Here is a 12,586-nt window from a genome sequence, read left to right as displayed (position 1 = left end):
CGGGGGCGGATCTGTCTGTGATTAGTCCACATTTCTGTACAATATTCCCTCATTATTCACGAACTTGCTTCCTGCGACTCACATCTGGAACTCTACACGATTGCATCGAGAGAGAGAAAGTAATGAGATAAAGTGATGATGCGCATCATCATCATTTAAGGAAAGTTCATTTATAAACCATCGAAATATCTAAAAGTCTAAAATTGTCTGTTTGTGGCTTTGTGTATCGAGATTTGAAGCTTTTGTGACTGTAGGAATCGATGCTCTCTGGTTTTTTCGGTAAAGTCACGTAGATAGAAAAAAGAATTAAAGAAAACACGACATTTCGGTGGCAACACAAGCAGATCACTTTCTCACCTGAAGACGGACGCTTGTGTTGTGACCGAAACGTCGTGTTTTCTTTTGTAATATTTTCTATCTACGTGACTTTACCGAAAGAACCAGAGAGTGTGGCTTTGTGTGTGTTCGCGCGCTTGCGACGGATTTGGCTCTCCAACGGTGGGGTTTTACGTTAAATACAAGTATAACCCGTAAAAACAAAGTTTTTCACTATAAATCCTTTATATGCGTGGCGGCTAGAGTCATCTCGTCCTCTGGCTTGAGATGGCTGCCACCTATGGGTCAGATGATTGTCTGGCAGCATTAAACAATTGGTAATTAAATATTTAATTTTTTTCCCTAAACAGTGTAAAATTTTGGAAATGTTCTTTCACGAAAATGCATTGTCACGCACAACGAGTCTGTGTACAAAATGTCAGCTCGATTGGATCACGGGAAGTGGGTTAAAAAACGACCGAAAGATGTGCACGGTCCTAAGCAAGCAAGCAAACTTAATATAAAGGATTTAAAAAAATAGCCAGGTACCACGCCATAAGCCCTGCCGTTAGCAACGTTATTCCTTTTTAACATCCGTCAACTTTTAATAAGTTTAATGAGCGATTTAGTTCAATGTTTTTGCGTTATCTCTTTATTTATTTATGACGTGTACACGACCATACCAACTCGCGCGCCTTTGGTGGGGGGGACGGCCCATGGTAATAACTGAACAGACCTTTGACAATCCACAGCCGCACTACGGCCTCCCCGTGCCATGTTGAGTTGTTTGGGTTGTTGGGTCATACTTCACCACACTGTCAGTGTGGTTTCGTTAAGGATGAGGGGCAGCCCTTGGACCGGTTCAGGTGTCACGCGCTCGCCGCTGATCCTGTAGCCAGCGTTAGACTCAAACTGGGACCTCCAGATTCATAGCAACAGTGCTCTAACCATCACGCCACCCCGAATATAAATGAAGCTCTGGCAAGCTTTTGTATATATGGTATAGGTCAGTGGCGGCTCCTGCAAAATCTCTCAGGGGGGGCAAATGTCTGGATGATTGATAAGGATAAGGTCCACCCATGCAATGGATAAATTAACAGCTTAAGCATGTAAAGGCAACTTCACTTCTTTAATATTAATGAAAAATAAAGTGACTCTTACCATACATCTTGTTTGTTTCTATACTCACTATTAAAACAAACCACTCAAGTTTCTTTTATTAAAGATTCCACTAGGTGGCGACAAATTATATTGTTGGATGAAACGTGCTTACGTATGATGACGTAAGCACGTATGATGACGTAAGCACGTTAGGGCGAGCCCTCCCGGAAGCCATAGAGAATGCATTGCAGCGCCCCCGTTCGAAAAAAAACATCTTTGAATGTAAGTCTATGGGACCACTCGGGGCGATTCTCAGCTGGAGGGAAATCGCCCAAAAAGAGGCGGTACTCCACAGAACGTAGCATGACGCTGATTGGACTATATCCAGAGGCACAGTGACGGCTAGCGTGACTCTGTGGTTGAATGACATTGGTGGTGCGTCGCCCAATCTCCCTAATGAAGAAACCGCCCCTGGTATAGGTCACTTTTAATTTAAACGTGTATATCGGTCCTAGGGGTTTGTTTTTTTACGATGCTTTACCACGCTGGCCGTGGTGTCGGTTCAAGGGAGTGAATTTTGTCTCATCTCCGAGTATCTGACTAATATGGATGACCCGATCCAGTCTGGCTCCTCCAGATTCTCAAGCATCTTATCTGTTGACGAGGAAACTTGCGGGATGGTGACAGTGTGTGTGTGTGTTGGGGGAGGCGGAGATGCTGGGGGAATTATCCAGCAGTGGATAGAAAATGCCGGACGATAACGATACATTATTATACATATATTTTGTTTGTCTTCTGAAGGAATACAGAAGACCTGTTCTTCACCCGAGGACGGCTACTTGCGTTGTGGTCGAAATGTCGTGAGAATTGTATTTTATAATGTTTTATTTTCATTATTTTATTATTTCCCTTCTACGTGACTTTACCAAAAGAACCAAGAAGAAGGAATACATCATTTCACATCACCATCATTGTCATCAACACACCAAGTGCTGTATTTTTCCACTACTTTTGGCTCTGAATCACGCTCAGCTGAACATTAAACCTCTAATTCAGGTCAAGGTAGAGGAGCAGGCAGGGGTGGACATCCATTTAAACTTAGTATGGAATTTTTTCTATACACTTCCTTCTGCCTTGCCATTAGATCACTGATGTCTGGCCTTAGTAGGTCAAAGGGATCGAGGCCATTAATAAGGTCTATGGAAGTCGCCCCCCCCCCCCCCCCGCTGTGTGGCATTAAATATTTACAATAGCATTTTCACATGATTATAACATGTCGTCTTGCACGCAAGGCTCTCACGTGTTTGTGAGTAGATTGTTGGTGGCAGGGGAGCAGTCCCTAACCCTTGTCCTGTTTTACCTTAGCACATTTGAGGTGGGTAAGATTTGAAATGTATTTTGTGCTTGAAGCTACTCGCACCAAAATGACCGCGTTCGTTCATCGAAGAAGCGTGGATGTTTGTTGCCCAAGCAGTTAAAGGTATGCTTGATTGTAGCTCAATTACACCGTGTGGAACAAACACACAACCAACTCACTTGGATTACACTAAACATTTTTTCTCCCATCTGTATTCTCTGGATTTACACTGGGGGGTTAATCATTTCTATAAGCTTACCATTATTAGATTACAAATTTTTATTTAATGCAGGCAACGTTCCTCTCCCATTGAGGAAATTGTATAGTTGCTTTATGGAAATGTGCATGCATGTGTAATGAGTAACTTCGTAACTGTATTTTGAACCACTTCTGACACCAATGTAATGAGCGACTTCCACGACACGTTGTATAGAGGGTACGTCTTCTTTATTTCTCACACTGGGCACTTCTTCTTCTTTAGTGCTGCCTAACGGCGTGTGCGACTTCACGATGATATTGGTCCCGGTCTAGCACGGCGTGTAGAGTTTGTGCTGCTGTTGTTAATTGTAGCCATGTTTTGATGTTACTGAGCCATGTCGTTTTTGGCCGTCCTGGTCGTTTTTTCCCTTCGATTTTTCCTTCCAGGATTTGCTTTAATAGCTGGTATTTGTGGTCGTTTCGGGCAATGTGGCCTAGGTAGTAACACTTCCTGCTAATGACGGTCTTCAGCAGTTGCCTGTCAGTGCCCATATCTTGCAGAACTTGTGTATTGGTGGTTTTGGCTGTCCATGGGATTTTCAGCATTCTTCGATACAGCCACATCTCGAAAGCTTCGAGCCTTTTTGTTGCTGTTGTTGTCAGTGTCCACGTCTCTACTCCGTACAGCAAAATTGACCAGATGTAGCATTTCAGTGTGCGCAGTTTCAGTGATGTACTCAAGTTGCGGTCTGCAAGGAGTGTTTTCCATTTAATAAATGCTTGCCTTGCTTGTTCAATTCTGCTCTTGATTTCGACTTCATGGTTCAACTGATCGTCAATGATTACACCAAGGTATTTAAATCGGTGTACTTGTTCCAATTTTTCGCTGCCAAGCTTGATTGTTATTTCGCTTGTAGTTCGGCTGACCTTCATAACCTTTGTTTTCTTTTTATTAATTCGTAAGCCCCATATTTGACTCTCTGTGGCAACCTCGTCCAAGATTTGTTGTAGGTCTTGTTCCGAATCGGCCAGCAGTGCAGTGTCGTCGGCATACCTGATGTTGTTGATGTATTGTCCATTGACTTTAATACCAATGTTTTTATCTGCTAGTGTTCGATCAAAATCTGCTCCGAGTAGATGTTGAAAAGACTGGGTGAAAGTGGGCAGCCTTGTCGTACACCTTTTTGTATTGGTGTTGGGTCTGTCAATTCGTTGTCATATCGGAGTTGGGCTGTTTGCTTCCAATAAAGAGCAATGATGAAGTTGATGTCGTTTTTATCTAGTCCCAGTTGTTTTAATAGAGCTGCTAGTCGGTCGTGGTCGACTGAGTCAAAGGCTTTCTCGTAATCTATGAAGCAGATGTACACTTCTTTCTGATGTTCGTAGCATCGCTGTAGTAGTATCTGTAGACAGAAGATTGCTTCTCTTGTGCCTAGTCCTTTGCAGAAGCCAAACTGTGTGTTCTTCAATGCACACTGGGCACAACACAGGTCAACACTGGTTCTTTCTCTCACTGAATATAACTCTAGGCAGTGACACCTCTACTGGCTACACGTACAGCCGGTCACTCGGCGGGGTCCCCTCGCCCACACTCGTCTCCGCCGATGGCTGAGCGGCGTGACGATGACGGCGATGAGATCTTCCACGTGGCCGGACGACGGAGAGAGATGTCGTCGGTGACAGCGGCACAGCCAGGACCCAGGACCCCACACACAAGCCCCGAGCTCCGGGTCCGCTCCCCCTTATATCCCCCCAGGCGTGGCTAGGCCCCGCCTCCGGCCACACCCTCTCGTGGAACCTTCGAGCAGGTTCCCGGAGCATCTTGGCTAATCCCACCTGTTACCTTTGCCCCAGATACGCCTCCTTCCCTGATTGGCTGTTACCTCTGTGGCTGTACCCGTGAAACCCTTCCCAGGCCAGCAGGTGGTGTCACTTTGTCATGTCAGCAGGTGTAACCCTGTCATTACACATATATGAGGTTGTGTGTAAATTTTTTTGTGGTACAGTGGTTAGGGTGCTGTGCGGGCTAAGCAGTGGTGCTGCGGTTAACATGCCGCGCTACGAACCCGGTGACCCAAGTTCTTATTCCCACTCACGGCGAACAGCAGTGACAATTATCTGAATTGGTCCTGGGCCTCTCCTAGGTCGACTCAACCTCAAAATGAGTACCTGGTGGGATGTGTTAACATCGCCACTGGGGAGACAAAGGTGGTGCTGGCCACCCACCCCGCGTGTGCCATGCTGGCCTTCATAGGTGCTTGCTAACAGCACTTGCCCCAACAATCTTTCGAGCAATACGGGGGATCTTTGTCTTTGCTTTTGTGTGCTGTGCTATTAAGTCAGTGGCCCGAGTTTGGTTTCTTATTACTGCTAACATTAGTGGTGAGTAATTTTAGTCAAATTGGTCCTGTCTCCACCCAGCCTTTTACAATCACACACTGACCAGCATGATGAATTATTGTAAAAAAAAACACGTCAGGCATGGCATAGGAGGGTGGCCTTCATTCATTGGTGGATTTGGAATAGATACACTGTAATTATTTTAAATGATTTGCATACAGAAATTAGGAGCCACATAGTTTGAAAGCCGCAAACATAATAGATGTGTGAAAGCTAATTATTGATAGTGGCGACCTTACAGCGTTAAACTGACATGATAACAGCGAGCCACCGAAAATGGCTCGCGGATTGCAATCCACAGTATATTTTCTGGATAATAAACACTCTGCTGCACAAAGGGTATAGTATAAAAGAGGTGTTTTAATATACCGGACAGATTCACTGTTTGTTAATAAATTCATAGAGTACAAATCAGAAAATTGAGAGGTGGGGGGGGGCTTATCAAAATACTTTGTGTGTGAATGATGTTTAAAATTGCCTCAATTTCATTTATCACGTTAAATTGCACCTCTTGCTGCAGCCCTCTTTTTCCAGACACATTGCTTCCAAGAACGCGGCGAGCCTGCCTCCTGCCACATTAACTTTGCGGGATATTGCATTCTTGGGAAAAAGCCGTTTAAAAAGCCGTTCATTGGCCGGCAGTATTTAAAATTAAAAATACATTTTTTTATGCGTGTCTTTCTTAACATCTCTAACAACTAAACCCCATGCGCATGTGCATTTTAAACGGAGTCCCCTTTTATTTTTCTCAAACTCGGATATTATTTTGCTCAGAAAACACATTTTTTTGGAAATATATTTTTTGTATCGTGCCATTTCATTGCAAGGCCTTTAATAATTTATTACCCACCAAGGGTGAGGTCTGGAGTGAGCTTGTATAATTAATCCGTTCTGATGTGTCTACATTGTCTACCATTTCCTAAAAATCATAAAACATATTGACCACATTGTGCGATAGAGATCTCTGAGCCAATTTGGTCTTCTAAGTCTATTCATCTCTTCATAATTCATGCACGTATTTGCAATGCAGAAATGCACCTTCCGTATTTCTCAGTATTTTTAATAGTAAGAGGTATGGCGTCGTAGCTGTAATCCCAGCGACCGAAGTTTGATTTCCAGCCATGCAGAGGCCTCAATCCAGCAGTGGACTAACAAGGCGACTACATTATTATTCATAATAGAGGTTTTTTTGCGTTAGATCACGTCAATATAAATGTGTCGGTAAACCCGCCACCACTTGACGCAGCCAATTAGTAAGGCTGTGTCACGTAAACAAAACATGTCAATTCGTTACGAGCCCAGCACATCGGTGTGTTGGAGAGTAAACCCACAACACTTACAATTCAAGTACGACGTTTCGCCAGTAATTACAATGAGCATCATCAGGCGACAGACAGATTTGTGGAGAAATCCTCATGTTATAATTCTTAAGTACATTACATTATTATTGTCATACTAAGAGGAGGAGAGTTTGATTGTGGAAGATGTAATGAGGGACATTAATTAGTTGCTTATCATTTTCTTGTACTATCAAACTTAACGGGAAGACAGGAATGATGGTATATGTTTGGTATATGTTACTGTGTTGGCGGCAATGGGTAGCCGGGGTTAAAGGAGCTTTTGTGAAGCATATTATTTTAGTGGGCTTGACACATGGGGTGGATACGAGGAAGATCAGGACAATGGGGAGGAGAAGTGACTGTGTGTGCTTATTGGCCAATTCTCAGCCTCACTGCTGGTTAGGACAACCTTTGGCATACCAAGCCACCGGAATAAATTTCAGGAATTGGCAGAACATAAAAACACGTTCCTTAGGAGTGGGCAGGTAGGAAATTGGTGACAGCGCATTCGTGCGATCCGTGTCACGCGGCGCAAGCTGCGTGGGGCGGTGCGTCACGTGGTGCTGAGCCCGCCCGAAGCGCTCTATGAAATACAAATCGAGGGCGTGGCTATGCACGACAGACAGACAAATACTCCCTGGTGGGCAGTGTGGAACTGTTGTTCCTACCTGTATTAAGTTTCGTTTGCACCCCGGCCTCTGCACGCACTCAGCAACATCAGCTCTGCGACCACCTAGCGAAGAGCTTGGCTGTGACCCACTTAGAATCATCTGGGCGCGATAGCGTTCAAATTTGCCCCAGTGCTTTAACTGCATTTGCAAAGTGTCCTATTCCTCAGTCGAGCAGCAACACTGTGCTCGCTATTCTTACCCACACCTCGCAAGAGTAGACCGCCGTTCGCTGCTGTCATGCCACATTTCGCCCTCGCATTAAACAATATTCCCCGTTGCGAAATGTCAGCCTCCTAACAAACACGCTCTTTGTGGATCCGCGGCTTATAACGGCTGCTGTGCATGATGATTTTTGTAACAAAAAAAGTATGTTCGATCACACTCATTATTTCCAATTAGGGGTTCGTCCTTGGCCTCAGGTGCAAGTCGGTGAAAGTGAAATGTACGTAAACTTAAAGTTGCACCGGGGAAGGAAGTGTGCAGAGGGCTTTGACTTTGAAGCTCATCCGCTATGAGAAGGGAGTCTGTCCAACAGTTTAATGAGCGTATTCCAGGCCGTAAGTGCAGTGATGAGCCGCTATCGGGTTCGAGCGAATCCAGGTGTCGGGATTATGCCGTTTTAATGAATTCCTGGCAGATGCCAGCAGAGACTTAGATTTTTCCCGTTCCGTCTGAGGCTTTCTTGTTAAATTATGGAAATCCCTATTTTAATGTTTCTGAACAGCTTCACTCTCCGCTCGGGTGTCTGCATGCAATTCTGCGCCGCATCCTCCGAGATCAAAGACAAGCGACCAAAGGCAGTGCGAGGGAGAGAGATGTGGAGAGAGTGAGAGAGAGCCACCCTTGGATCACTACGCCGCGTGAAGTAGTGGTTGTAGTGCTCACATGCATGCATTTTTTATGATTTTGTACAAATCTGGATCAATCACTTTCAACCTGTGCGCGTCCGCACACCACGCGACCAGACTAAACTCCTCCGCCCCGATCTCGGTTTAAGTCCCCGACTAAAAGGGCGCACGCGCTGTTCTCGTCAGCCAGCGCTGACCTCATCGTCGCCGCTTTCTGCTCAGATCAACCATCGCAATGGCCACCCCCCTCCATCCCCAGCCGCGTGGTTCAGCGGCCACGTGTTGGGAACGGCGCGCAGTGGCGTCGCACGCCGTGTGCGAAATCTGCACTTGTACGGGTGAACGCGGCTCATGCCGTTGTGTGGATCAGGCGTTCCAGGGGCTCGCGACCCAGAAACGTTCGGCTAAACATCCCCTTTCCAGGTCATCGAAATGGAAGGCGTGCGTTCCCTCCATCCATCTTCTCCTCGTGTGGCGCAAGAGATAAAAACAAATTGGGCGCGATGTTCCAACGCAGATTCGGTGATTTGCTTGTCGTGGCGGCGTGGTGAAGTCACGTGTCCGCGCATTTTGCGGTCTTTCAACCGATCTCGCCGTCATGTAGAGGAGCAGGATAAATGCTCCTTGTCAGAGGGAAGCCATATATGCCTGTGGTGGGGCAACCAATTTGTAGTCAAGGCACAGCCGGTGGCAATTTGTGCTCAAGCCCTTGCTGTAAATATGTTTTTCCCCCACAAATCGTTAGTGCTTGGGGCCGGCTTTTATGGGAAGTTTTTATGGGAAGCAAAGCCTCAACCGTGGTGAGTGTTTTTTTTTTCTAAGGCAGCGCTAGTCCGTATTAGAACAAATGACTGCGCTGAAGATGGAACAGCGCGTGTGTGAACATCCTCCTCACGCAATGCACATCGAGTGCCATGCGTTGCGACGTGTGGTGCATTATGTATGTGAAAACGTGGGCAAATTATTTACGAATTTATCGCCCAAGTATGCTGCAGGCGCGCATGCTGCCAGGGTACATTCCATACCAGGATAGAGGGCATAAAATTACACGCTCGTTTGAGAATGCTTGTTTCAGGACTTCTGCTTTTCATTGAAGCTGTAGAATAAATAAAAACCACTGTACAATGTACAAACAGGTCAAGGTGCAGCCCTGCAAGTTCTTGCTCATGCCACTGCTGGTGGAATGAATGCCCTCCTTCAGAATGAGCCTCGAGAAATCCCATCCAGATGGTATTTTGGCCTCTTCTCCTGCCACACCGGCCAGATGCCACACGCAACCTGCCGACCGACCAAGTACGGAGCACCCGTTCATACTGCTGGCAGGGGCAGGGCGCGGGCGGGGGGATAGAGACAGGGAAAGTGCAGGAACCTTCATCACCATTGTTTTCGACCGCCGTTCCAGGAGACTGAACCGGCAGCCCTCTGGATTGCAAGACCAGCGTGCTAACCACTACGCCGGCGACAGCATCCCACTGCGTCGCACTTGCAGATTCAATTTTTTTCACGGTGTCACAGAAATAGAATTTCAAATGGAAAGGTTTTTTTTCTTTTAATGCTGCGGATGGCTCATTTGCATTTTAATCAATTGTGCGATGCGGGCGCTGCCAAGTGCGGTGGCGTTGTGACTTTGCGACGACACGGCGTTCCGCGACGGGTCTCGGCGTTGTTTGGCTGCGTGCCACGTCCCGGAGGACCGACTGGCTGAACCACAGGGCCCCGATGGTTGTGTTTTCACGACGATGTCCGCGGCAGTTGAATGCGTATAGAGGAGGGGGGAGAGAGAGATGTATGGAGAGACACATCCACACTCGGGAGCAGTTTCATACTTAGTGCCCGCTTACATCTAACGATATATTTTACGTAGATCTTTAGGGCAACAACAAAAATTAATATAGCTCAAGCATCAGACCGTTACTCAGAAGAGGAAGTTCCAGATGTGGCATTTTGTGAAGTTAACTGCCCTTCGCAGAAGGAAAATGGGGAAATCTTCTGGACCAGATGGTATAACTGTAGACATGAGTGGATCGACCGTGGCTGCTGATGATGATGAATTGACAACCCCCTGCCAATCCCCTGCTCACCAAAGGATGTGTCCATGCTGTATCAGTTTTGGGGGTTGTTTGACTATACTTCATCATGCTGGTCAATACAGTTCGGTGTTTGGGGGGGGGGGGCTTGCAGGGTGGGGGAGGGGGGGGCAACAATAGGCTCCAGTTATCAATAGACTAATGAATGCACTTGAATAATCTCTGATGTAAGAACACCGCAGGATGATTGAGGAGCCTCGTTGCCTGTTCTTGCTGCAGACATTGAGCAGAATGTCCCAACACTGATCAGTGTGGAGCGATGCTGGCACACGAAACGTTGAAACTCTTTAGATTATTTACCCTTTCTGTGCGGTTTTCCCAGCCGTCCGCTCACTCTTGATGATTTCTGACCACCTCCATCTCGGAGTGCACACCTCCAAACTTCTCATCCCATCCGGCCACATCATGCTCCATCTACGTCTCATTCTTCTTCCCTCCATTGGCATTTCCGTCTGGTCTAAAATTTTGCATATGTTTAAACGACTGCCTGCAAATAAACATTGAGCGTGCTGACATCAAAAATACATTATGCTGCCTTATTAATCTTGATGCATATTTAACGGTGACCCCCCCCTCCCCTCCCCTTATTATAAGAGCTCCTTAAATAGCAGTGACTGGGAAGCTGCGTGGATGTTGTTAGGACCCGCGGGTCACCTCTGGCAAGTATTGACAAAGGCGGTTGTGGCATCATCGCCGCTTGTTTGATGTCGCCGCTTCAGATGTCCCACGCCGAAAGATGAAGCCGCAGATTGATTATGTTTTAAGTTGGTTGTGCGAGAAATGTAAATCAAGTGGCTTCTGCGCAGTGCTTGCGGGCGTATTGATGGTGTCGTAAGCTGTTGTGCGCGAGGTATTATCAGACAACGCGCCACACAGCACTTTCTCCTGTCAAGGTGACGCCACTGTTGTAGAAAGTGGAATCTATTTACTTTCTTTTTGGTTTCGTACGCATCTTCGAGACCAGTGGTGGCGTGCGCCTAATTGAGGGCCCAAAGCTGACGTTCTTGTTTGGGGACCTCCTCTTTCCATTTATTAAAACCTCGTGAGAAGAGAACTGGAGCTTGACATTTGAATATAGACAAGATATACAAATGTAGTAAGTTAAGAGAGATGTAGACCAGAGGTCGCAAACGGGTTTTGATTCCTTACCCGTACCCGGCCGCACCAGGGTCGCAAATGGGTACCCGTTCCCTACCCGTACCCTACCCGAAATGAGTGACAAACGGTTACTCACCAGTGACTCACGGCCTTCCCGTACCCGGCCACACTAGTGTCGCAAACGGGTACCTGTACCCGTACCCGGCCGGGTACGGGTAGCCGGGTATCGGGTAGGGTACGGGTATTGGGTACCCGGTTGCGACCTCTGATATAGACACACACGTGTATATATATCGTGAAATGAGTGCTGAGAGAGGTTCCATTTTTTATGTTAAATAGCGTGTAATGTTTATTGGGATTTTAATTTCAGCTGATATTTTATGTGCCCCTATTTTCGTCACGAGCTGCTTGGGGGCCTTACGCTTTTGCTTGGTTCGCTTATGCCGCCACCATTCTCGACATAAAATCATTTCCTACTGCGCTAGTGCAATTTACTGATTTATACTGTACAGGCATGTTTTCTAATGGGTGTCTTTACATATTATTGGATCTAAAAGCACAGTTTGGAGCATTAATAGCTATAATTAAAACCCAACTGCAATCATTGCCGTGCTAAATAAATTAATAACAATTAAACACAATGCACCTTTTATCTCAGTAATGTTTTCTATTGAACAGGGCCAGATGAAAGGATAATGTTTATTGCTGCATTGGAGAGCTTGGTGATGTGATTCCTAGATTAAAAAGCCCCGAGGAAAATAAATTAAATGGGTCCCCGACATGAGCGGCCTACATCTGATATTCTTTGAGCCGCCTTTACGGGAACACGTGTTCGTCTTAACTCGATGTGGAACGTGCCATTTTTTTAAGGGGTGTCATTTGAATTTGATGCTTTTCGTTATTCCCACCCCCCCCCCCAGGTCAAGGGAGGTAATACGAGTTTGAATGTGCCGCGACAACATTATCGTCCACTTTTGAGTTCGCTGTTACACTGAGCACATGAAATATAATGTACGCAAAGCACACTTTAAATTCAGAAGCTGTTACCCCCCCCCCCCCAAGCTATTAGTTATTTATTTTTTTAAATTATTTCGGTCTCGGAAGGCCTTATTTAATTCTGCCACACAAAGGTTTGATAGGGCGCAAGGGACTGCACGTGACCAACGTAATT

The 12,586-nt window shown here is 46.1% G+C and overlaps 1 protein-coding gene across 3 annotated transcripts in view; it reads left to right on the top strand.

The window, feature by feature from the left end:
* The window catches only part of LOC144937917 (glycosyltransferase family 92 protein F13G3.3-like), a 134,559-nt gene that overhangs the window by 70,656 nt on the left and 51,317 nt on the right, over nucleotides 1–12,586 (top strand). For 2 of the 3 annotated variants that reach the window (XM_078865525.1, XM_078865524.1), the window contains exon 3: nucleotides 4,501–4,701. The exons of the other annotated variant lie outside the window; for it this stretch is intronic. The gene's annotated coding sequence lies outside the window, so the exon portion shown is untranslated. The remainder of the gene's footprint in view (nucleotides 1–4,500; nucleotides 4,702–12,586) is intronic. 3 annotated transcript variants of the gene reach the window in all.

The sequence above is a fragment of the Lampetra fluviatilis genome, chromosome 20, assembly GCF_964198595.1.
Source record: "Lampetra fluviatilis chromosome 20, kcLamFluv1.1, whole genome shotgun sequence".
Classification (NCBI taxonomy): domain Eukaryota; kingdom Metazoa; phylum Chordata; class Hyperoartia; order Petromyzontiformes; family Petromyzontidae; genus Lampetra; species Lampetra fluviatilis.
The sequence above is the reverse complement of the archived record's forward strand: the minus strand, read 5'-3'. Positions and strand labels throughout refer to the sequence as shown.